This window comes from Hylobates moloch, unplaced genomic scaffold (assembly GCF_009828535.3).
Source record: "Hylobates moloch isolate HMO894 unplaced genomic scaffold, HMol_V3 SCAFFOLD_5, whole genome shotgun sequence".
Taxonomy (NCBI): domain Eukaryota; kingdom Metazoa; phylum Chordata; class Mammalia; order Primates; family Hylobatidae; genus Hylobates; species Hylobates moloch.
The window spans coordinates 13,535,052-13,561,888 of NW_026652280.1; the positions used below are offsets into that span (position 1 = coordinate 13,535,052).

Consider the following 26,837-nt stretch of genomic DNA (forward strand, 5'->3'; position numbering starts at 1 on the left):
CATATCCTCAAAAAATTATTTTCTATCACTGAGTAGAAAAATAATGTGATAAAAGTCAGATATTGACTTATATTGCACAAAGTGGGAACTCAATCAATATTTATTGAATGAGTTGGTGAGTACTCAACTCATAATAGCATTGTCAGACCATGTATTTTTATTATCACAAAGGAAACTATATTCATGCTAAAAAGGAACCTATCTCAAGTGGCTATGGTTTAAAACTGTGTGCCTCTAAAATTCATACTGAAACCTAATCCCCATTGAAGTACTTTTAAAAGGTGGAGTCTTTTGGGTGGTGATTAAGTCATGTGGACTCTGCGCTCATGGATGGGATTAATTCCCTTATAAAGAGGCTTCAGTAAGCTACCTGGCCCTTCCACCGCTTCTGCCACATGATAGCACAACCTTTGTCTGTTTTTCTCCCTCTGGCAAGTGAAGATGCAATGAGAAGGCACAGTCTTTGAAGCAAGACACAGCCCTCACGAGATGCTGAATCCGCTAGTGCTTTAGCATGGGACTTTCCAACCTTCAAAACTGTGAGAAACAAATTTCTATTGTCTATAAATTACCCTGTGGGAAGTATTTTGTTATAGTAGCACTAATAGACTAAGACAGAACTCAAGCATGCAATTATATTTCAGAGTACATCAAAGTTGAAGTTGACAGCTTATCAAATTAGCCACCTGTTGAAATGCAAAAAAGAACATTAAAATAATCTTTATTATCTTTGAATTCTCAGAAGCCTCTGATCTCATACTTACATTTCTTCAAATATATCTTTTTTTTTTTTCCTTTGAGATGGGTTTTCAGTCTGTCACCCAGGCTGGAGTGCAGTGGCGTGATCGTGGCTCACTGCAACCTTGGCTTCCCAGGCTCAAGGGATCCTCCCACTTCAGCCTCCCGAGTAGCTGGGACTACAGGTGCATGCCACCATGCCCAGATAATATTTGTATTTTTCGTAGAGACAAGGTTTTACCCTGTTGCCCAGGCTGGTCTCAAACTCCTGGGGTTAAGCGATTCACCCACTTCAGCTTCCCAAAGTGCTGGGATTACAAGCGTGAAATACTGCAACTGGCTAAAATATATCATTCTAGATGTAGAAATATGAGGAAAGTGTTGAGGTAGAATCATCCCACAGGAAGGGCATTTTACATTTGTTACAGTTGTCAAATGACTTTCCCTAAGGTGAATTTTTGTCAGTGTAAAGGACCAAGGCTGGAGTAGAAGCTCTGTGGTTTTGGTGAGAATCACTGGACTGAAAGACACATGAAGATTACAGGAAAATGTTTAACAGTCAAAAGCCTGTTAAACATTGGTTTCCAGTGTATCTCTCTCAACAGACACACATATGCACACAGATAAAATAAATTAAAATGTAAAAATCTATAGAACGTATAAAATATTGTAACTATTAAGTTAGTTTAGCAATATTACTGAATACACAATTAATGTAGAAAAATAGATGCATGTTTATATCTCAGTAATAAAGAACAAGAAAAGTCAGAAAAATACATAGTATTTAAATATCTAAGATATCTAAATATCTAAACATCATAATATATGAGGATAAATTTTTAAAATGTGTAATACCTATGCACTTAAAGCTGCAAAACATTACAGAAATAGTGTTAGATAAAGAATATCTAAATAAGTGAGGAGATACACTCTCTTCATGGGTCACTCAATATTTTTAAGATGCCTCTTCTCTCCAGCTGGATCTCTACATCCAGTTGATCATAGTGAAAATCCCTGCAGACTTTACTATAGCAATAGATAAGCTGATTCTAAAAGTCATACAGAAATGCAAAGGATCTAGAATAGCTAACAACACTTTGAACAAGAAGAACATAGTGGAAGGATGGATAGAATCTGATTTCAAGACCTCTTTCCACGGAGACACACACTATTCTTCTCAGCCCTAGAAGATGGTATTGGGATTGCACAGTCTTCGACATTCTTATGTGACTTCTCTGTTTCTTTTACTCTTTCTTTTTCTGTCATAAACAGAGGCAATGTTTACAAACTACAAAGCATAGACCTTACCTATATAGTTTGATGAGCTTTGACAAGTGAATACACTTATTTAACCAACTACAAAAATAAAAAATACAAAATTAGAATATTTTAATGCCCTAAAAATTTTCTCCACATTTGTTCTTTTTCTAGATATTTATTTTGGATATAATAGATCTTTTACATCTCCATATATGTCTAAGGACAAAATGGCTAGTCTTTACAAAAGCAAACAAAAAATCTGGGAATCTGATACAGATTGCAGTAATACAGAGATCAAATTAAAGACAAATAATAGTTTAAGAATGTAGTCATACAACCCATAAGTATTGTATATATCTCTGTTTAAACCAGGGAATGACAGGCTTTTTCTCTAAAAATCAGAAATAAAATATTTAAGTATTGTGTGTCACATATTTTTTTTTTCTGTCATGGACAGATAGACCATTAGATGGAGATGTATAGACATCTCCTTAAAATTAAAAAAAAAAATGTGCTTTGCTTGTGCACCACACTTAAACAGGCAATAGGTCAGATTGCTGTGCAGGCCATAGTTTGCCAAATCCTGATTTAGATCATTTAAAGTTACATTTTACAATATTTGTATTTTCAAGAAAATGGCCTTGTATGTCACTGATAATTGTATTTCTAAGATTACAATTTTGGCATTAGTCCAAAAGGCATTGTTTTGAATTTAATTTTCTTTATTTCTGTTGCTAGTAAATAAAAAAAAAAAAAGTTACTATATCGATTTCGTGTCCCATACCTTGCTGAATCACTTATCACTTATAGTAGAGTTTTGTTCTTTCCTTAGGTTTCTCTGCATACAAAATTAAGTTTTCCATGAATAATGGCAATATCAGTTCTACTTTTGTGCCTTTTATGTCTTATTTCCAATTTATTTTATGGGATAGAATCATGAAGCTAATAGTAAATAGAAGTGGTAAACTAAGCTACCCTTTTCCTATCCTGATCTAATGGAATATGTACTAAACTTTAACCACTTATTATGATTCGTTTTAGGTTTCTTTATGGTTTTTTTTATCAAATTGAGGTTAATTGGTTCCATTCCTAAGTTATTGAGAGTTTTTTTTAATCATAAATAGGTATTGGTTTTGTTAAAGGCCTCTTCTGTTTGTAATCAGATATGTTTGTGATTACAGTATATTCTATATAGTGATTTATGTAGACAGGTGTTTTGCATTGTTGTGGTAAGATTCACTTGGTCTTGATTTGTGTAGAGATGTGTTTGCCTTCTTAGTTCAGGAATTATTGGCTGTAATTTTTTAAATCTTGTAATGCCCTTGCAATTTTTAAAAATAATTGCTCAAATAAAAAATTGTAATAATCTCAAATAATGTTTATTTTGGCAACAAAAATGAATTAAGAAATATTTTTCTTTCTTTTTTTCCAGAAAGAGTATATATTTTTCCTTTTCATAAATGTGCACTGCAATTTATCATTTAAGGCATCTGGGCATTGGGTTTTACTTGTGAGAATGTTTCAAGTTACAAGTTACTTTTCTAAATATACAGTTCATTATTTTGATTTTCAGTTTCTTCTTGACCCATTTTGTGAGTTATGTTTTTGCTAAACAAGTGCCTTGTCAGCCAGGTTGTCTGAGTCACTAGCATGAAGTTGCTACTCTTTATTAAGCTCTTATAGAAGTTCTTTGGTGATTTCATTTATGATATTTGTAATTTGTTTTTTCTCTCTTCTTTTCTTGGACTGGTTTACCTGTAGGTTGATCATTTTTCTTAATTGTGCTATTGCTCTTATGTACTTTCTTCTACATACATTGGGATTAATATACTCAACATTTTTCTTTATTCTTAAAAGTGAAAATTTAGATTATTCATTTTACATATTTCTTCTTTTTAAATATAATTTTTAAAGGTATAAATATTGCTGTATGGTTTGAACTGCATCTCAGAAGTTTTTAGCTATATGTTATTATGAGTCAAAAGTTTAAAAAAATAAAAAGTTTATAAAGTAAAAAGGTTGTAGTAACATAGGTTAATTTATTATTGAAGAAAGAAAACTTTTGAAATAAATTTCATGTAGTGTAAGTGTACAGTGTTTATAAAGCCTACAGTGGTGTATAGTAATGTCCTAGTCCCTCAGATCCTTTGTTGTTGTTGTTGGTTAATACTCCCCATCTTGAAATCTACTTTGCATGATATTAGGGATGCTTTATTATGACTTTCATTTACATGCAATATATTTCTACGGCACTTTTATCTATCTGCCTTTATTTTTAAATTGTGCCTATTTAAAAAAATGTAGAATTGTGTTTCAAATTTTAAACTTATTTAAAAATTGTGCCTATATCAAACAACATAGTATTCTTTCTTTTCTCTACTTTGACAATTTCTGCTTTAAAATCAAAGGTAGGGTTTATCTAGACTTAATGCGTTATATTTTTGTGTCTTTGGAAATTTATGTTGGTTAATCAATTATTTGTTATTTTAATTATTAACGTATTTCCGCGTTATTGGACTTTTAGCTATTTTGTTTTGTTTTGTTTTTTAATTTTACATTCAACAAATTACTTATGGATGGCTGGGCACTATGGCTTATTCCTGTAACCCTAGCAATTTTGGAGGCCAAGGCAAGAGGACTGCTTGAGTTCAGGAGTTTGAGACCAGCCTGAGCAATACTGTGAGACCACATCTCTATATAAAATTTTTAAAGTATTCAAAAAATTATTTATGGATTACATTATATATTAGGAAAAAGTTACAGTACACTTCACTTCTAGGGTAAAAAATCTACAATAGTAAAATTTTTTTATACTCCCTCAAGTTTTTGTATTATTATTTTCAAACATTAATTTATAAAATTTTTGTCTTACTAAATATTATTTTGCTTTATAGGACTATAACTTAAAGAAATTATAAGACATAGTCTTTTGCATATACTAACACATTTAACATTCCTATTAATCTATGATGTTTAACATATAATTAATTATCCTTTTGGTATCATTTCTCTTTATCCTTAATAACTTTATTTAATATTTTGGTAGTATATCTCTATAAACAATAAATTCTCTTGACATTCATTTATATGATTTTTTTTGTCTTCAGTTTTAAAGGATATTTGGCTAGATATATAACTTTAAGATGACAATTTTGTTGTGTATTCTTTCTCTATTTTAGAGAATTTTCCTCCATATTTTGGGGTTTCATGGTTTCTTAGATTCATGATTTCATTTAAAAATGCAATTCAGAATAATTCAACCATTTTCATCATCACATCTGTATCATTTTCCCATTTTTTTTTCACCTGATCTTTTGGAACTTCAATCACCCATATGGGAGATGACTTAATACTGTCTCACCATCCATAATATTATGCTTTTTTTCAGTCTTTTCATTTTTATAGTTCATATTTTACTATTAACCTGTCTTCAGATTTATTAATTTTTTGTACAGTATTCATTTTTCCTTTGACCAATTTATTTAATTTTTAAATTTGGCATTTTTGTATTTCAGTTCTATAATTTTACTTTGTTGTTTTGTTTTCAAATTTCTTCTGAAATATATTATCTCTTTAGCCATTGTAGTAACCATTTTGTCTACATTTTATATTTATAATAATTATTTTAAGTTACATTTTTACAAATTTTATTATCTACATAATCAGTGAATAACCATCTATAGACCTATTTTATTTTCTTGATTTTAGGTCAAAATTTTCTGCTTTCTACATATTTTGAAATTTATTAGTATATCCTGAACAGTCTCTTTTAGGGATATCTATAATGATTTAAATAGTTTTATTGAGATAAAATGCACATTCCAAATGTATAACTGAGTCTTTTCAGTATACTCACAGTTATGTGCATCATCACCACTGGAAATTTGAGATTTTGATCCCCTCAAAAAGTAACCGATGTACTTTATGTGTTATTCCGTTGTGCCTCGTACACCCACCCCAAACCCTTAGCAAGCACTAATCTACTATCTGTCTTCATAGATTATCTATAGATTTTACTTTTTTGGAAATTTCATATTAAAAAGTTTTCATAGAGTATGTGGCCTTTAATGAATGGTTTTTTCACATAGCATGTGTTTTCACGGTTTATCTGTTGTAATATGTACTTCATTCTTTATGGCTTAATAATAATCCATTTCATGGATATATTACATTTTATTTATCCATTTGGAAATTAAGTATGTAACTGAATTTCGTAATAATGCAAGTGACTAGAGATTTCTGTTTACCAACCTTCTTCACTCTGACTTTCTCATGAAAATGTGAGGTTGGCAGAGAGCAATGGCTGAGGAATTTTTAGGTTAAGCAAGTTTTTTTTTTTTTTTTTTTTGAGACGGAGTTTTGCTCTGTCATCTAGGCTGGAGCGCAATGGTGCGATCTCGGCTCACTGCAGCCTCTGCCTCCCGGGTTCAAGCAATTCTCTGCCTCAGCTTCCTGAGTAGCTGAGGTTACAGGTGCCCACCACCACTCCCGGCTAAATTTTTTGTATTTTTAGTAGAGATGGGATTTCACCAGCTTGGCCAGGCTGGACTTGAACTCCTGACCTCGTGATCCACCTGCCTTGGCCTCCCAAAGCACTGGGATTACAGGTGTGAGCACCACACCTGTCTAGTTTTTTGTTTTTTTTTTTTTTTGTAATTAAGTATCTTCCAGACCCTAATTCTTCCAGCCAATCCACAGTATTGTTAGAGTCTTGATGAACTTATTATTAACTCTGCACACCCCCATCGCACTAGGATTTGCCTCAGATATTGATGATGCTCTGATTTTGTACCCAACCACAAAGGATTTATTCCACTGAAATTCAATTTATTATGCTTTACTTGCATTCCTTGCTATTCTAATTATATCTAGTTGTTTCCTGTAATCACCCAGAGATCAGGGGTCTTTTATGTCCTATGTTTTAATCAAAAAGAGAAGTTCCAGCCTCATAAATACTTCTGTAGTGTGAGTTAGGTTAACAAATTAAATGGGTTCTAAGTGGAATATTACTTATTTCAAATCAATGGTGTTACAATACAAAGTTTCTTATATTTCTTTTTCTAAAATGGGCTCCTCTAGGGTGGGTGGATGGTTTCAATAACTACTTTTTACATGTCGTTTCAATGGGAAATTATTGGAATTTAATTTCATGTTCAAAGAGTCAATATGTTCAAAGAGTCGGTAAAGTTCTTTTCCCAGTCATTTTCCACACTGTTTTGTTTTGGAAAGTAGGAGTGTGAATGGAGTAGGATTGTTGTGTCTCAAAGGCAGGAAATTCAAACAGGAACACTTACTATTAACCTATCAGAAAAGTGTGTGAATTGAAGGAATCCTGGACAACAAAAGGGCCCTGGAAATCTCAAGGAGTTTGTCACTGGAAATTTCTCCTTCTTCTCCCTCTCCCCCTCCCCCTCCCCCTCCCCATCCTTCTTCTTCTCCTCCTCCTCCTCCTCTCCTCCTCCTCCTCCTCTCCTCCTCCTTCTGCTCTTCTTCTTCTTCTTCTTCTTCTTTTTTCTTCTTCTTTCTTCTTCTTTCTTCTTCTCCTTTCCTAAGACAAGCTTACTTTTAAACTTTATTCTAATAAACTTGTTTCACTGGAAATGAGAACAAAAATGCATATCTTGCCACTGCCTCTCACTTTTGACAGAATGAACAATTTCCAAATTTGATTCAAACTTAATTGACAAAACTGTCAGATGTATTCTATAGGAAGTCAAGGAATCTACCCCTAAAAAATAATGTCTTTTTCTAGTTGTCAGAAAAGAAAAACTCATCACTATATTTCCCCTGTAATCACCCTGAAGTTATCCTTGAATTATGGTTCCTATGATACAAATTGATGGTGTGTATGCTTCTTGCAATAGAAAAACCGTCAAGACCAACGAAAACCTAGTGAGTGTTACTTGTACCAGGAATAGTAACCACGGCTCTTACAGAACTTGAAACTAAGTCATTAATTACTTAATTACTACACAGTACATGGGTCCAGGCACTAGTAATCGATCAGAAAGTGCTGTCCTTCAGATTTGTAATTGTTTATGGCACCTGCCTCCTCCATCATTCATTTTCTCAGTTGGGACACAAATAAGAATATTTTAATTCATAGAATTTCATAGTACAGAGACTAATTGAGTCTTCTTCATTGGACTAGAACATCATATAAAAATCAAAATATCTGAGAAGATTATTAACTGAATAGTAGGATGGCAGAATTTTGTGATGCAGAGAAGAGGATATGAATAAGTCACCAAAACAAGCAGGAAGGGAAGAAGACAATTCAAAAAGCCAAACTACAATGTCAAAACATTGGAAAACTTCCAAGTAAATAGAAACAGAGAGCAAAACAGTTTAGATAGGCAAATGGAGAAGCGATTTTGGATGAGTATAAAAGACTGTGTACTGACTCTGGTAAGATTTTATTCTATAGTACTTTATATGATGAATTGCCAAGCCAGCTCTGATGAAAGAACTGTAGACAGAGTGTACAAAAATGAGTTGACATTGCAATAAAAAGCATTACAATATTTCCTTATTGTCCTTGCTGAACAAATTTGTTGTACATAATTAAATTGCACTAGGCCATCATAAAATGATTCTAAAAAGTATATGTAGTGCCAATTACTCATTAAGGACTTTTGGTGTGAATGTAAGTTGGAAGCACCTAAAACTATTAACATTTTCCATGCTTTTGTTCTTGGTCTTAGAGGAAAATCTGAAATGTGACAATAGGCAAAAACCGTAACAAAGGGGATTATTGTTTTCTGCTGTTATGTTCCTAGTGTCTTTTCTCTGAGAACAATATATTCATCTGTAGATCTAAAAGAAATAGGAAAAATGCTTATTTCAGAGCCTTAGATAAGGATAGCAAGGTATCATTGAGACAAATAAATTAGTATTGCGTGTGTGTGAGAGTTTTGTATTTTATTCAGAATTCCGCTTTTACATGGAATTTTTCAACTATTTCTTTCCCTTTTTTTCTTTGCTTTTTCCTTTTTTCCTTCTGTTTATTTTCAAATGAAACTTGAGACAGGATATAAGATTAAAAGTAAATGTTCTGATTGACGCAGAGGTCTATACTGTTATCAGTCACCCGTTATGTGATAGTTTATAACGTATTTTAATGAAAGTTTAGGGATCTTTGGAACACCATTTGAGAATCATTGCATTTAAGAACCGTCAAAATTGAAACTTAGATGTAGGTGTAGACAACTGAAGATAAGCCGTGTTTTTAAGGTCAGATACAACACCCACACAAGAAAAGTATCTAAGAGAATCTAAGACCAACAGAGCCTAATAAAATTCAAGTTATTAGGCAGTGTAAACAGCAGTAATAAACCTTTCCATTAAGGCCACTGAATGCTAAGCAAATTCAGATTCAATTTGAGAGCGCTTATGTCGTATTTTTTATGGGCATGGCTGCAGAAGACCAGACTGATAAATCCTATGAATTTAGAGAAATTATTGTAATTATGAATGACTAGAAATTATATGAGGACACATCATTAAAAATATATGAAATTTGATGTGTCTTATGTCAAAATAAATATTTATTATATGACATTATGTAGTATTGTTTTGATTCTCCCCTAACATATCTTGGGGTATTTTCCAATTTCCTCCAAGAAGTACAATTTCAGGGCTTTCTTGTTTTGGTTTGTTTGTTTGCTTTGTTTTTATTTATGTTCTTTGTGGTGTTTTTAAAAGGTTTTTTTGATGGTTATGTTCGTTTTGTTTGTTTTAACAGGGGTCAAAAGACTTTTAGAAACAAAATCATGTTTACTCCTACACAGTGGTATAGAACTCCTACACTGACAAGATTTAATATGTATATATTTATTGCTCACAGATTACTAAGTATAAATAAGCACATGAAGAAAAAAAAAAACATAAAAGATCTCCAATGTTCAAGCGTGGAAATCAAAGTAAGGCATGAAAATAATTTGAGCGGCCTCAGGACTCAATTGTCCTTATAACAAAATATTTACTTTCTTAACTGGTCTTTGTACTGATGGTCAGTTTCCAAAAACAACCAATTTGTTGTCATAAGCAGGCAGAAAGCAACAATTTTCAAAGCAATTTCAAACATATAGTTAGTTTCCTGAATAATTATGTGTCATTATACTTTTAAATAATCCATCGAATGTCTTAGTGATATATTTTCTATAAAGTATTTAATTTATAAATTGGAAAAAAATGCCTTGGTATGGAGAGAAAAATAAGATCTCACTCTTCAGTTACAACACTTGTACTTTTACTTTACATGATTGAATATAAATGCATATTACAATATTTAGTGCTATCAAGTACCCCGTCTTTCCTACACATTTTTATACTCTAATACAATAACATTATTTAGTTTAATTTTAGGGAGGTAAAAGGATAATTGGCATACCTCCCCACACCCCAGAGGAAGTTAAATGACTTTTGATAAGAAACATGGTCTTTCCTCTTAATATGAAAACATGCTTCATATGAAACAGAGTGCTGGCAAACGAGGTTTTAGTTTAGAAAGTCAATGTACGTATAAAATGTCTTGTGGTTCAAAGGCTGAAACCACAACTAGAAAGGAGGACAATGAGAAGTAATTTTAAATTGCTTAATATTGAAATAAGCATCCTGGAAAAATTATTGGCCTCTTTGATATGGTTTAAAATCAGTGGCTAGGGTGGTACCTCTGAGATTACAGAGTGAGAACCTCCATAAATCTGTTCCCCACTAAAAATGGTAAAATTGTCGAAATTAATATTTTTGGAGCCCTAGAAATTAACCAGAAACTTGCAAGTATTTGAAAGAAGTTTAAGGAAAACTGTTGAACCTCAGTACGGAAGGTTTGTGTGGATTTTTACCAAGTCACATCCTCCTACTTCATATCACCCTCTCTCTAGATCCACAGAAACGTTGAAAACCAGCAGGCTGGAAAAATATGAGCTGCAAATGTACCAACTTAGCAGCCATTGAGGGGCAGACCCAGTTTCAAGCTTCTCAAAAAAATCCAATAACTAGAGCCTTATCACTTTTTGACTGTCTTGCAGTTCCCTGAAAAAAACCAATTACAACTGTTATTGACCAGCTTAGAGCTCACTCTGCTTGGGAAGTCCTATCTTCAGGGCATTTTTCAAAAACAATCAGTAACAGTAATCCAACTTTATGGCTGCCTGAGGGCAGGATGCCAGTTGGGGTAAAGCGCTTGGCCAGTCTTAGAAAAGGAAGATATTGGGAGCAAGATGTATATTAGGACTTTTGAAAAACACTTATATATTCACATATTACTTGGGATCTAGAAAATGAAGTATGCATGTAGGGCTGGTTGAATGTCCAGGAGAGATGAGTGGGTCCCATCTGTCATCCTTAGCTAACACTTGGGACCTATTTTAACCATTAAGGGAAGGCTAAGGCAAGAACATGAAATGTTGTCAACTGCTAAATATTGAAAATTATTTCAACCTTCACCCAGACCTTCTTGGCAAAGAGTAAAAGAACAGTGATTCAAGGCATTTAATGAAATCACTGACCAATAATTAATTGAGCACTAACCTAACTAAAAAAAGATACCACTTGGCTAATACTATAGAAAATACAGATTTCACCCATTAGTCCAGACAAGTCACTGAATGAATAAATAGCAGCAACAACAGCAAATAAACAATAACAATTAGCCCTGAAAGGAGAGGAAATATAGTTTTCAGAGTTGAACATTATATTATCCATTTTAAGTCCTTGATTTAAAGCCCTGAAAGGAGAGGAAATATAATTTTTGGAGTTGGACATTATATTATCCATTTTCAATACTTAATTTAAAAATCAAATTTTCACTAATATATCATTAAGCATACACAGAAATAGAAAGTATGTGTGGAGACTGAAGCAACTCCCTCTGAGACACTAATCCACCATGTTGACTTCTGATTAACTACAGTTGCGGGAAGGCTTGTGATTTCCAGTTTATCTATTGTTCCTTGTGTAAAAGTCCATACTTACCATAAATCCTTCAGCCCAAGCAACCTAGATATAATCGCTCTTCAATTGTCCTACACGATTCTTCTGAATCATGTATTCCCTTTCCTATGGTTATATAAGCCCTGGGACTGGAGGGTAATGGGTGAGGGGATCAATGTCTTGTCTTGCAGCCGCCAAAGACACAGATGCAGCTTCTAGTTGGAATTCCTTATTAGTTTCTTTGTGAGCAAATGGATATGACATCTTCTTTTTCCAGCCTCTCCACTTCCTTGGACCTTCAGGAGTAGGTTTCCATAGACTTGCCCACCAATGGAACAGTGTAACACCTATGAACCTACGAAAAATGTCAAGAAAAATTGTCCCTGAGAGAGCTCAGGTATTGGCCAGAGACTTCAAATCAGCTATTATAAATATTTTCAAAGAACTATAGGAAACTGTATCTAAATAGTTAAAGCAAAGTAAGACCGTATTGTCTTACCAGATAAAGATTATCAATAAAGATATAGGAAGTGTGTGTGTATGTGTGTGTGTATATATATATATATATGTATATATAAAGATTACCAATAAAGCTATAGAAAGTATATTTTCATTTTATTTCATTTCTGTGGTTCTTTATATATATAGTATACTATATGTATGTATATATGTATATATACACACACATATATATAAGTTCCTGTGGTTATATATATATATATATACACACATATGTTATTTCACATGATCCTGTCATGTGCAACATGTATGAACCTGGATGTCATTATATATATACATATATATATGTATATATATAAAAAGAACCACAGACATTAGAAAGTAAAATAACTGAAATGAAAATTTTACAAGAGGAACACAACAGCGAATTTGAGGTATAAAAAAATTAGCAAATCTGAAGTTAGGTTATTTATTTTTTATTTTATTTTATTTTTTGAGACGGAGTCTCGCTGTCGCCCAGGCTGGAGTGCAGTGTTGCAATCTCGGCTCACTGCAACCTCCACCTCCCGGGTTCACGCCGTTCTCCTGCCTCAGCCTCCCGAGTAGCTGGGACTACAGGCGCCTGCCACCGCGCTCACCTAATTTTTTGTATTTTTAGTAGAGACGGGGTTTCACCGTGGTCTCGATCTCCTGACCTCGTGATCCACCCGCCTCGGCCTCCCAAAGTGCTGGGATTACAGGCGTGAGCCACCGCACCCGGCCTGAAGTTAGGTTATTTGATACTATTTAGTCTCAGAAGTGGAAAGAAAAAATAATTAAGAAAAATGGGTAGAGCCTCAGGGGCTTGTGAGATACCATCAAGGGTATCAGCATATGCATAACTGAAACCCCAGAAAAAGAGTGGACAGAAAAAGGGGCAGAAAGAGTATTAGAAGAACAAATAGCCAAAAATTTCCCAAGTGTGATGAAAACTTTAATATAAACATTTAAGAAATTCAAAGAACTCCAAGTATGATGATCTCAAAGAGATTAATGCCTAGACACACCATACTCAAATTCTAAAAAGTCACGGAAAGGGTATCTTGAAAGCAGCATGAAAGAAATGACACATATACAATTCCCAATAATATTTGAGCTTGTTTTTGTATAGGGTGTAAACTAAGGACCTAATTCTATTCTTCTGTATGTGTATATCCAGTTTGCCAATGCCATATATTGAAGAGACTGTCCTTTTCCTATGATGTATTTTTGGCATCTTTGTCAAAAATCAATTGATGGCTAGGTGTTGGTGGCTCATTCCTGTAATCCCAGCACTTTGGGAGGCTGAGGTGGGAGGATTGCTTGAGGCCAGGTGTTTGAACCAGCATAGGCCACGTGATGAGGCCCCATCTCTACACACACACAAAAAATTTAGTTGGGTCTTGTGCTGTGGGCCTGTAGTTGTAGCTACTGGTGAGGCTGAGGCAGGAGAATCACTTGAGACCAGGGATTCAAGCCTGCAGTGAATTAAAAAATGTCATATGTATACACGATAGAGTACTATCAGCCATGGAAAAAAAAATGAAATCTTCTCATGTGCAACAACATGCATGAACCTGGGTGTCATTATGTTAAGTGAAATAAGCCAGGCACAGAGAGACAAACATATGTTCTCACCTATTCCCAAGATCTAAACATCAAAACGTTTGAACTCATGGGGATAGAGAGTGGAAGGATGGCTTTCGGAGGCTGATAAGGTTAGTCCGTGAGAGCGAGGGTGGGGCAGGGGAGGGTGTTTTTCCCTCTTTTTTTTTCTTAATCAGGCTAAATGTTTGCTTTTTTTTTTTTAACTTCAAATAACCAACTTTTTGTTTCATTGATCTTTTGTATTTTTAAAAAAATTTCAATTTCATTTATTTCTGCTCTGATCTTTATTATTTCTTTTCTTCTACTAATTTGGGGTTTCGTTCTTTCTTTACTAGTTCTTTAAGATGCATTGTTAGAATGTCTATTTGAAGTTTTTCCTCTTTTTCAAGGTTGGTAGTTACAGCTATGAACTTCCCTCTTAGTACTGCTTTTGCTGTATCCCTCAAGTTTGGTGTGTTTTATTTCCATTATAGTTTGTTTCAAGAAATTTTTCAATTTCCTTTTCAATATTTTTATTGACCAACTGGTCATTCAGGAGCATATTATTTAATTTCCATGTGTTCATATAATTTCCAAGATTCGTATTTTTATTGATTTCTAGTTTTATCTATTGTGGTCAGAGAAGATGCTTGATATTATTTCAATATTTTGAATGTTTTAAGCCTTGTTTTGTGACCTAACATATGGTCTGCTGTTGAGAATGATCCATGTGCTGAGGAAAAGAATGTGTATTTTGCAGTCATTGGGTGAAATGTCCTATAAATATTTATTAGATTCGTTTGGTCTAGACTGCAGGATTAAGTCTGATTTTTTTTGTTGATTCTGTCTCTGGAATACCTGTCCACTGCTGAAAGAGCAGTGTTGAAAACTGATGAGAAAATTTTTAAAATAGCCATTTCTACCTAATATGTTGAACATTTTTATCTTAATTTTTGTCTTTTGGAGAAAATGGTGGTGTTTTTAGAGGCTAGCCAGAAGAATTATTGTTGTAATGTAAATTTCAGGCCAAGGAAGTGGGGAAATCTGTTCCAATAGAAGGCTATGAAGGAATATTTGAAACTTTGAACATATATCAAGGTATGATAAACCCTTCAGAAGCAGCCTGTGGAATTTTATATGAAAGATGTTTGAGAACTTTCTTATTTGATAAGTAGACTAATTTAACTGTCTTGCTAAATTTCTGAAGCCATTACTTTTTTGTCATTTTGAGTTAATTGAAATTAATAGGATATTGATATTTTATAAAGTAAATTAGTATTTGTCTTAATGATATCTTGATAATACATCAACACTTAGAGAAGTGGTAGAGACTGGGACATTATATAGACTGAGATACTATTGAGTTGAACACTGATATATTTTATTGTTTCCCAGTGTCCACTTTTGTAAACTAGCTCTGAAGTTTATTTACAATAAAATTAATGTGGGTCTTCTGAGCCACTTACTCTGTTATGGGTCTATATATTATATTGTATATAGTATATATTCCATCCCTTTGCAACTAGCAGGTAGATTACTTTGTTAAGGATATAAAATATCATGAATGTAGAAAGTTTTCATAATTTATATTTTAAGAATGGTGGAATCTTTTTTTAAACACAAATTTGAATACAAAATTAGAATAAAAATAGTAACATAGGAAAATATTATATAATATAGTGAATATTGTCATTGCTATATGTCTTTTTGGGGAATAATTTTTTAGTATGTGATGTTCCAAGAGAAAAATTATTTAATCTCCCCTACAACTAATCAATGAAAACTGTGTCAGTGTTAATGGAGAAATTTCTTCTACTGTGAGGGATTTTTAAGCCAGCTGTCAAAACAAGAATTATATGTATTGTTTATTGAAAGAGAGTTGTTTTCTTCCTTCCTAGAAGTTCTATCCTCTTTATGCAAACTTGTATTATTTGAGTGCATGCTCTAATTCTATCAACCTATATTATGTTTCTGAGCTAGTCTTTGAATCATGGATTACTTTTGTTTGAGAATGTTTGGAAAGGTTGCCACCATACGATAAAAAAGTAAAATTCATAAATGCCATCCTCCACTCTGTATTATCCTACTACATAGCTATAAAATTAAAAACCCATGAAGTTTCAAAATATAAATATGAGGTCAAACCATTTCAAAAGAAAGAATTAAGAAAGAAATTCATTTACAAAACAACCACCAAATATATCTGTTCACAGTGTTTATCTCCGGTGACATTCCTTTCTGGTTAGAGTACTTTAAGATAGCAAGAAATGTAGGATGTTACAACATCAGGAACAAATAATTTTTTTTTTTTACCTTTGGCAATTTATTGATATTTATTCAGCTGAAACAGAAGTTTGGAAATCAATGTTTGGTAGTTATCTGCAGCTAGACTATAGCAACAACTTGTAGAAAACAGAAAGTCCATAGACACCAAGATATTTGATAAGAGCTACTAAAAATGCTCTTTTCATCACTGTCCTACTCAGTTTTTATTAATCAATTCTACTTTCTTTCTGGTTTTCATTAATTAGAAATCAATTTTATGTCATTGAGGAATTCCCCATGAATCTGACAAGTCATGCATATTAGTATTATGATTACTTTAAATACACACACACACACACACACACACAAAGGAACTTTTTGTGTTCTAAGTACTTTTTGACCTTGATGCATCCTTGCAAGGTAGACAGAACTGTCTCTAATATGCTCATGCCATAATGGAAACACCTTAAACACTATGAAGCTCTATTCTAAGCTACAGCACTGTTTCTCCTAACTCATATAATAAAATGAAATATATTAGAAGTTAAATACATTTAAAAAAACTATACAAAGGACAGATATGGCAGGGAATATCTGAGCTACCCCTAAACCTATACTTTTGACTCCTAGTTCTTAGGTCATTTTCATACACAGAGGATGTAAATACCCACCCACCACCCTCACACAAGGTCTTAAATAGGGAAAAGCACATCCATTATTTCCTTAGTCCTTTGCTCAGGCAAAGATAACTTTTAGAAAAACAGTGCTGTAGATAGAAGATATTACTAAGAATTTATTGTGTGCTAGCCTCCTGAGGCTATTTGAATATTACTTCATGTGTAATGTGGGGATAATATATTTCATTGCCTATGAACAGTATTTTGATTAATTAAATGCAGTTAGTCAATTAAATGAACACTTAATATGAGGTTTATCATAAAAATTACAGTTCTGGGCAGCACTGAAGATTCAGCTAGGATGAGCACACAGCATAGTGGGGATCATAGTTCTTATTAAGACTCTTGAAGTATTATCAGGAAAAATCTCAGGTAGCCCCTAACTGCACATTCCCATCATGCTTTGGCTAAAGCATAAGAGAGACTCAGTGTCTGTCCTGCAGCCAAGTTATGCAAAACCACTCTGATTTTAACTGACCAATTTCTTCCTTTTAGCATTTAGTTTTCCTGAATTTCTTTGTATGTGTAAGGCAAGATTGTCTAATTTATCTTTAGTTATGCTTTTACTTTTTAAAATGACTATGATGTGTAATGTCTTAATATTCCATGACAGAATATAGCAAATTATTTATCTTTTATTAATTGATACGAGCATATGCCTCCAAGATATTACACATTAGTGTCACTTTGTGTATAGAAGAGGAACTCTTTAATGCATGATTGTTTCCTATTGACTAACACAGAGCCCGGCACTTTATAGATAACAACATCGATTAGCAATGAATGCAAAGAGAACAAGCAAATGAATGAGTAAATGTCAGCGTTAATGAGAAAACTCCAGCTCAAATGACAAATGCGAAAGAGGTCATAATGAAGAAAAGTATACTGGAAATAGGACAGGATGCTAATTTTGCTACCCACCTGTTTTCATATAAGGGTCAACTTATACATTAACAAATCTGTGTTCATATTTCTTTTATTTGAAAGATATTGAATCTAAACGTTGAGAGACTTGAGCAAACATGAATGAATAGTGTTACACAGGATACGATATAAGAACAGTTAAAAAGCCGGGCGCGGTGGCTCACGCTTGTAATCCCAGCACTTTGGGAGGCCGAGGCGGGCAGATCACGAGGTCAGGAGATCGAGACCACGGTGAAACCCCGTCTCTACTAAAAATACAAAAAAAATTAGCCGGGCGTGGTGGCGGGCGCCTGTAGTCCCAGCTAGTCGGAGAGGCTGAGGCAGGAGAACGGCGTGAACCCGGGAGGCGGAGCTTGCAGTGAGCCGAGATTGGGCGACAGAGCGAGACTCCGTCTCAAAAAAAAAAAAAAAAAAAAAAAAAAAAGAAGATTATTTCCTTAAGATCCACATAACCTAAAACTTCAACGAGATTATTGTTTTGTATTCATCTCCAGATATCCTGATGATGATTAGTCACCTCCAGTATTCCACTGGTAACTGAAACAAACAAACTGAAGGGTTGAGTTTGCCAAAAGCAGGTCTCGAAACAAGGATCCGTGTTGACATATTAACAACTGACTTCTGGAAACACTAGTCGTGTGTCTAGAGAAAGCAAGTATTAGGAAGGGATGGAGGCTAAGAAAGGGTGAAGTATCAAGCAAAATATGATAAGGAGTAATTTTGGCTCAATCCTGCAGGGAAGCTCCAGGGCTAGCACAGGCCACATCGGAGTTGCCCTGCTCAGGAGCAGAAGATCTGGAGCATTTCTCCTCCTGTCCCTTTTGAGTGCCGCCTCAGAAACAAATGTAAGTTCCCAGGCAATGTCCCCACCCATGAGTGCCAGCAGGCAGGATATCACAACCTGAGGGAAGGCTTCTAGAAAGAGACAGGTGTTGACTGTTGGGTGTCAATGTGTTAAAAATGTAAAGGCATCCAATGGTGATACGGGCCCAAGCACTGAAACAAAATGTTTGCTAGATGGCTCAGTCCAAATATCTTTAGGCCATTTTCAATTTAATGTTTCTTCTTATAAAACTTATACTAAGAAGTAGTCATTTATTGTAAGCGATGAAAAACTGTAAAGATTGAATTGACAAAAAATGGAAAACATCAGCCAAAGTCATTATTTTATTAGAGTGTTGCAAGATTGATACCCACAAATTAAAAAAAAAAAAAGACTGGAACCTAGAACCAGTTTATAAACATACACACACACATGCTCACACATTAAATATACATAATAGGCAATTACTTTAAAAAATATAAATATAATTATGTTCATTATGAACCAAAAATTCAGTTTAATGTATTTTCCCAGTTATACTCAATGACAGATACTCCTCTTCCTTCTTCTCTGTATTTTTGCCTACATGCAGTCAAGTCTTTAACTTGTATATAACTGTCTCCCTTTAGTTTTTTTTTCTTCACGCTGCAACCAATTTGCATTTCTCAACCTGAAATCTGATCAAATTACTTGCCTGTGAAAATGGTCACTATTTCCGCATCACAAACAGGATTTTGTTTGCCATTTTCTTAGAAAGGCTTCAGTGTCCACTATGATCTAGCACCTACGTGACATACTGGTTTCTTTTCTGAACCTCTCCCATTCAGTGTGAAATGATGAATCAAGAATCCCCGTGATCCTTCAGGTCTTCATGTTTTACACAAGTTGTCTCCTTCCCTGTAATGGTCTCACCTCCTCCTGGCTGACTTGTGCGCTATCCTAGTTATAGTTCAGGAGGCTGTTCAGAAAAAGTGGCGTGTGAATGGGACTCTGACCCCTCCTTTCCTGCACTCCTCATGCACACCAGAATTAATCCTTTCATAATCTAGTTAAATTTTTATTTCTTAACACTTTTGTTTTTGCATTTATTACACTAGAGCAAAGGTTCTCACCTGGGGGTGATTTGCCACCAAGGGACATTTGCTAAAGTTTGAAGAAATCTTTGCTTCTGATCATTTAGAGGGGATGTGTGTAGATATTAGGATGCAATGGATAGATGCCGGGGATGCAACTAAACATCCTACAGTGCACAGGGCAGACCCTACAACAAAGCATTATTTGGTCCCAAATTTCAGTAGTGCTGAGATTGAGAAATCCTGCCCTAAAATGACTTTATTTATTTATTTATTTTTAATATGTGTCTCTATTACACTTTAGGCTTCTTTAGGAAGAGTGTTATGACTTACTCGCCTTTGAGTGCTTACTACTGAGTACACTTTCTGGAATGTGATAGCCATGTTATAAAAGTTTAGTGTAATTAATCACATTGATGGCTAACACCTGGGAAAATTAGTGGGGAAATATGTGCTGACATATTTAACTCTAAAACAATCACTTTTTTTTTGTCCTAGTTTTTGGTTTCAAACTAGTTTTTGGAAGCAAGAAGTCCCAGACTAAGGTGTCAGGAGATTCAGTGTCTCGTTCATAATAGGTGCCTCTAGCTGTGTCCTCACATGGTGGAAGGAGCAAGGCAATTTTCTGGATCCTCTTTTACAAAAACACTAATCCCATTGATGAGGACACCTCCCTCAAGATTTACTCACCTTCCAAAGGTCTACCTCTTAGAACCATTGTATTGGGAATTAGGTTTCAGCATACAAATTTGGGGGACAAACATTCACACCAAAGCAGTGGCTTTCACAGTGAGTTAAAATGAGTCCCCAAAATGTGTCATCTATATAATTGCTTTATATTCAAGGAGAAAGCAAACAATTCTTTGACAAATTTATTAAAGGTCCAACTGTACAAATTCTATAATACTTTTTAAAGCTTTTTCTGAATTTAAGATTCCTTCAGGATTCTGTTATGAAATTTATACTAAGAGGCAGTCATTTATTACAAGAGATAGAAAACTGCAAAGATTGAATTGACAAAAGTAGAAAACATCAGCCAAAATTATTTTATTGGAGCACTTCAAGATTGTAACCTAGTCCCAGTTTATACACAACACACAAACATAATCACTCACTCACACACCATATATACATATGCAATTATTTTAAATAAATATACATTTGGCAGGAGAATTAATGTAGACAGCAGAGCATGGTGGCTCAAGCTTGAAATCCCAGCACTTTTGAGAAACTGAGGTGGGAGGATCCCTTGAGCCCAGGAGGTCAAGACCAGCCTGGGCAGCATGACAAAATCTCTTATCAACAGAAAAATACAATTTTTTTTTCTGTGCTTCCATATACATGCATCTGTGTTTCCAGATACTCAGGAGGTTGAGGCAAGAGGATCATCTGAGCCCAGGAGGTCTGCAGTGAGCTGTGATTGTACTATCACACTCCAGCCTGGGGGACAAAGTGAGACACTGTCTAAAAAAAAAAAAAAAAAAAATTAATGTAGATAATGAGCATAGTGTTAGACAAATCAAAGGTTACAATGTAAGTGTATTAAAGACCATTTTAAGCATTTTAAGAATTAATTTACTAACAACTTCTTTAGCTTCTGAATTTCTCTCCACTATAAGAAAGGGAAAAACAGCAGTGAATCAGTCCTAATTGTTTTTGTTTGTTTGTTTTTGTTTCCCTCAGTGTGAGAACTATCACAGAAACTGTTTATTATTATCCTGTATTCAAATTTGGGGTCTGCTATGGTTTGGATGTGTCCCCCAAAGTTCATGTGTTGGAAACACAGTCCCCAGTGCAACAGTGTGGGAGGTGGGATCTCTAACAGAGGACTAGGACATGGTAGTCCTGCCCTCGTGAATGAATGAATGCTGTTATGGGAATAGGTTCCTGATAAGAAGATGAGTTTGGCCTCTCTGTCTCTGGCATGCTCTGTTGTCCTTCTGCCTTGTGCTATAGATGACACAGCAAGAAGACCCTGGCTCAATATGAGCCCCCGACTGGATTTCTTAGTCTCCAGAAGTATGAGAAATAAATCTCTTTTCAATATAAATTACCTAGTCTCAGGTATTCTGTTATCACAGCACAAAACAAACTAAACAAACTAAGACAGGACCACATTTTTAAATCTAGGGCACTTATTGTTGTGATGGAAAGTGACTTCATTCTAGCCTGACAAAGGTGGGTTCAGTGGATGGCAGCAAACACAATTATTGAATAGATCGAGAAAAATTCCACAATTTTCTCAGCCCTTAATTGCTTTAATATTTAAATCCTGGCCTTCTGGAAAGTCTCAGGTGGTGAAATCAAAATTCATATTAAAATGCAAATGGGCAATTAAATAATTAAAGTTATTTAAATAATGTATATTCTTTATTTTCATACCTGCTTGAATATATATTGTAAAGGCGAGTTAATTTATGCTAAAAAATTACGAGACTTCTGAAAAATGTTCTCACTCAAACGTTAATCATTTCTTTCTCCACCTGTTCTTGTTTGGACCCTTTATCATTTTCCCTTTTTTAAAACAACAAAATCATTCTTTGTAAATAACCAGTTGGAATAAAATTAATTATACAATTTTTAATTGAAAATTTACAAAAATTATGAAAATATGCAATTAAGGCAAAACATATATATATATATGTCCACAATAAGAAAGACCAGTAATATGAGCAGTTACATGCATGTATCATGTTAATAGTTTGAATTGTAGTATATGCAATAAACATCTAATCAAATCCTCTATAATTTATTAGAACCACCTCAAAATCGTGGCATATAAAATATTGTTGCATTTGGATCAGTGAGATATTTAGATTCTCCTCTAATAAAAAATAATGAAGAATTTTGCTCACAATAAGGTAGCTGAGAATTTTTATTTTAAATAATAATTTGTATGCATGCAAACAAATACACACACAGGTAACGTGCTTATGGTATGAAAAAGGAAGGGCAAGTCTTCCTTCTTACAGTGGTTTGCTGTTGAGTTTTCTCTAAAATACATTTATATCTTTTAAAAAATAACTGTAAAAATACATACACAACTCTATCATGTTCTTTAAAACAAATAGTTATCTTTATTTCCCAGAACTTGTGCCACAGCAAACACAGCAAAAACTACTCAGCACGTTACAGGAGTGGTGAGCTGTCTATCTTCTTCCGCAGGGAAGACACTGACTTTATTTTTTTATTTTATTTTTTATTTTAGTATCTGCCAATTCACGAAAGTGAGTTATATATTCCTTTCATTCTCCCATGAGCCAAAGGATAAGAATAGCATCCTAGGTGTCACTGATCAACCACACACGCTGGCTGTGCAACTGCGCTTGGAAGAGGATATTACCTGCCTGGTGACTTAATCAACTACCTCTGCCTTTTAATGAACATTCATGAAAAAAATGCAAAGAGGGAGCCAAATTTGTGTTCGCTGGATACCTAATCAATCACAACTACACAGCTGGAAGAAGTAGTGACAGAGATGGGGGCCAGAAACCCACTCAGCTTTTTGTCCTGTTTAAAATATATTTTAAGGATTGGCCCAATTGACAGTGTCGGAGAAGGCATCACCTTGAGGGCCAGTTGTGGGGTCACTACAGCACCGTTATGAGAACATCCATCTAGCCTTCACTGTGAATGGTTTTAAGAAATTTGGAAGGCCGAGACAGGAGGATCAGTTGAGGCCAGGAGTTTGAGACCAGCCTGGCTAACATGGTGAAACCCTGTATTTACTAAAAATATAAAAAAATTAGCCAGGTGTGGTCGCGGGCACCTGTAATCCCAGTTACTTGGGAGGCTGACGCAGTAGAGTCACTTGAACCCAGGAGGCAGAGGTTGCAGTGAGCCGAGACCGCCTGGGCAACAAGAATGAAACTCAGTCTCCAAAAAAAAAAAAAAAATGAAATTTGTATATAGGGGATGGAAATGCTTATAGCTTTACTGAAAATCCTTTCATTTGAAATTAAAATTATTTAGTAAATAATGGCTTGATATTTGGGGCAGGATTTGAAGGGGAGGTAATTAAAAGCCTGATGATTATGCAGAAAGGTGCTGGTAGTGATGATAGAATGCCTTTATTTTGTACATCATTCAAAATATTGGAAATCTGACATTTTCAACCAAAACTTCAATTATATACTGTGATTTTTTATTTGTTGCAATACATTAACATTTCAGAGCTACATTGGGTTAAAAAGCAGGGATTTCTAAGTCAGTATGTACATGTGCATTTCACATAAAAAGCTGTTAATGGTATGCAGAGTATTATATACTAACTGGACTTTTCCACATCTGTATGTTATATGTATTTTGTGGTATTGAAATTAAAGAAGGTTTAGCATGTCAAATATGCATTTAATCTTATTTTAAAACAAATTTATGACAATTAAAATATTTGGAAACAAGGGTATCATATTTTAATTTTTAGGGAACTTTTTATTCTACTGGTCATTAAGATGCTTATGATGCCAAACCATACCTGGAGAAGTTGAATAAATATCAAATAGATCTTTTAAAAAAGAATTGTCACTTTTTTGGTGGAAATGCAATTCTGAATTAGGAAGACAGACAGAACCCAGATTCCTCCTCCATGTTGAATTTTAAATAGTTGTTATCTGTTGATAAAAAGGTTATCCAAAGGAAAAAAGTTTCTTTACTCTGATTAATGCAGTGACATTTTAACTAAGTAAATTGTAAGTAAACTAAACTAAATAATTTATTTTTTAAAGATTTTAATGGCACACACACACACAAAACATAGCTATAAAACTTCAATTTTGTAACTAACCAGGCACCTGGGGTCTACCCTTAGGGAAAAACAGGGCTTCTCTCTGCTTCTTGCCTGCCCTCTTGCCAATATTCTACTCTCCAGATCCCCAGACACGGGACTGAGTTCTAATAATAATATTTTGGTTTTAAGAAGGTCTCTTCTGGAGTTTTTTATAAAAAGTGTGTTTCTGAGCTTAGGTGGAGATGCTTGTCTACTTTTCATATCTTTTCTTCCTTGAACTGGTGCTAAGATTCTGTAAGGGAAATATGGTTGCATGCAATTTTGGGCCATTCTAAAAAAAAAAAAAATCCAGTAGGTGAAAATTTTAGAAGCACGCAGAGCTGGGTATATGACAGCTTATCTATTCACATGTTTAAAGTGACCCTGGACAAGTTATCAATATTCCTCATAGCACATTGTTGACATTATACTTTGACTAAACTGTCTGGCACAAAGAAGGCTCATAATTAATTTTCTTTCTTCCCATCGAATCCTTTTCTTCCCTTTTTTCTCTGAATGAGAAATGCTACCAATACATAGTTGAGGAACGTTGAGTTACAAAGCTTTCTTTCTCTTATTAGGTCCTCTTTCCCTTTCAGTGAGTGATCGTAGTGTCTACTCATTTTCCTATTTTTCTTTCTTTCTTTCATTTCCTTCTATCATGTTTTTCATGATGCAAGTTAGACCTTATCACTATTTTCCAGAAAGTTCCTCTGACAACATTTGTTGCATTTTAAACAATTACCATATAGACACTTGGAACACAATCTGTTTGTAAATCAGTGATTTCCTTCTTTTGCCTATTTTCTGATACATGTTACCTGGTAGAAGAAAGGAGAAATCACTGTATAAAATATTTTTCTATTAAGATTAGAAATGGAGTAATTAAATGTCTCTTTCTATTATTGTACACAACATAATACAAGAACACACAAAAAGCCAAAGATGACACTATTCTAGTCAATAACACAGAAAGGGAAGGAATGGATGAAGAATGTCATTATTCTCAGGAGTATACAGTTGCGTGTGCTTCTATGGTGATAGCACCCTTCCCCTGCATTCCAAATTGCATCGTCTCCTTTGTATAGTAAGAATAGAGAGGCTATATCCTACCATGAGTCATTTTTCCCCTATAACAAAAAGAGATTCTTTCTATTCAAGGGGCACTCAGGGCTCATGGCATGCCATGAGGTACAGCAGTGGGTAATTAGCTTCTCTTTCTCATTCAGCTATCCTAGTGTCTACTTCCTCAGTTCATCCTTTCATTCTTACACCATAATAGAGGTGCTACACATAATTATATTTTTTATAAATAAACATTTATGAAGATCACTACCTAAAATTAAATCTAAACTAGAGTTAAATAAAGTCACCAGATACCTCTTACTTTGGCAGATTTGTTTTTAAAGGAAAAGCTATATATGTATGTAAGTTTCAATTTTGAGTCAGTTCACAAGAATGCCCATGTAATTTGGAAATACCTTGTACAATTGTTTTCCTCCTTTTCTACTTCTTGTGTAGAATTTGACAACTGAAACTTTAAGAGTATCTACCATGTTGTAAAGATCATGCAAGCATATAATAAGGGCAAGCCTGAATCCAGATCAGAGTTCCACAATTAAAAGAGATGAATTGGTACTGATAATTTCTTTACTTACCTAATTTTAGTTGTATAGCTACCTATGACCCTGAGGCGAAACACACTCATTTCTTCCCCTGCTTATATTGTAGCCATTGCTCTTTGCCAAGCTTCCTGCTTTTTGGAAATCTGACATCAGGCAAGCTCTCTAAATGTGTTTAGCTATACCACGTACTAGAAGGAAAAATAAGGTATATATGATATTAAATTATTTGCTAAATATTTTTAAGTAGTCTGATATCTAGTGAGTTTGCAAACAAGTACACGATGGTAGACAGAAGCTGAGCCTCTAGTACTCGAGTGAGTGAAAATGCAATAAAATAGCTTGGACTTTGACAAAAATACATCTCCACTGATTAAAATGTTGCAGATATTAATACTCAGCAGTTTCAGATGATCTAATCAAGACCAGCATATTGAAATGGACATATTTACTCACATATAAGAAATTAAGATCTTAATAATTATTTGTTGGAATGAAAGATGGAAGAATATCAGAAATTAAAAAATTAAACTGCTTATAGCCTGCATAGAAAAAAAGACAAAGAAAAATTCACTTATCAAGTAAGTAATAAAGTTGATAACCTCTGTGGGAAACTGGACACTGCCCGTTATAGGAACCTAAGAGGAGGAGGGCACTTACCAACTGGTCAAGATGTGAATGATCTTTACC

The 26,837-nt window shown here is 34.2% G+C and overlaps 1 long non-coding RNA gene across 1 annotated transcript; it reads left to right on the forward strand.

Annotated features, from left to right (window-relative positions):
* Nucleotides 1-435: 435 nt before the first annotated feature.
* On the forward strand, nucleotides 436-26,337 carry LOC131383521 (uncharacterized). The gene is made up of 3 exons (XR_009213633.1): nucleotides 436-539; nucleotides 26,047-26,160; nucleotides 26,257-26,337. It is a non-coding gene; the product is annotated as an uncharacterized LOC131383521 (long non-coding RNA).
* The last annotated feature ends 500 nt before the right edge of the window (nucleotides 26,338-26,837 follow it).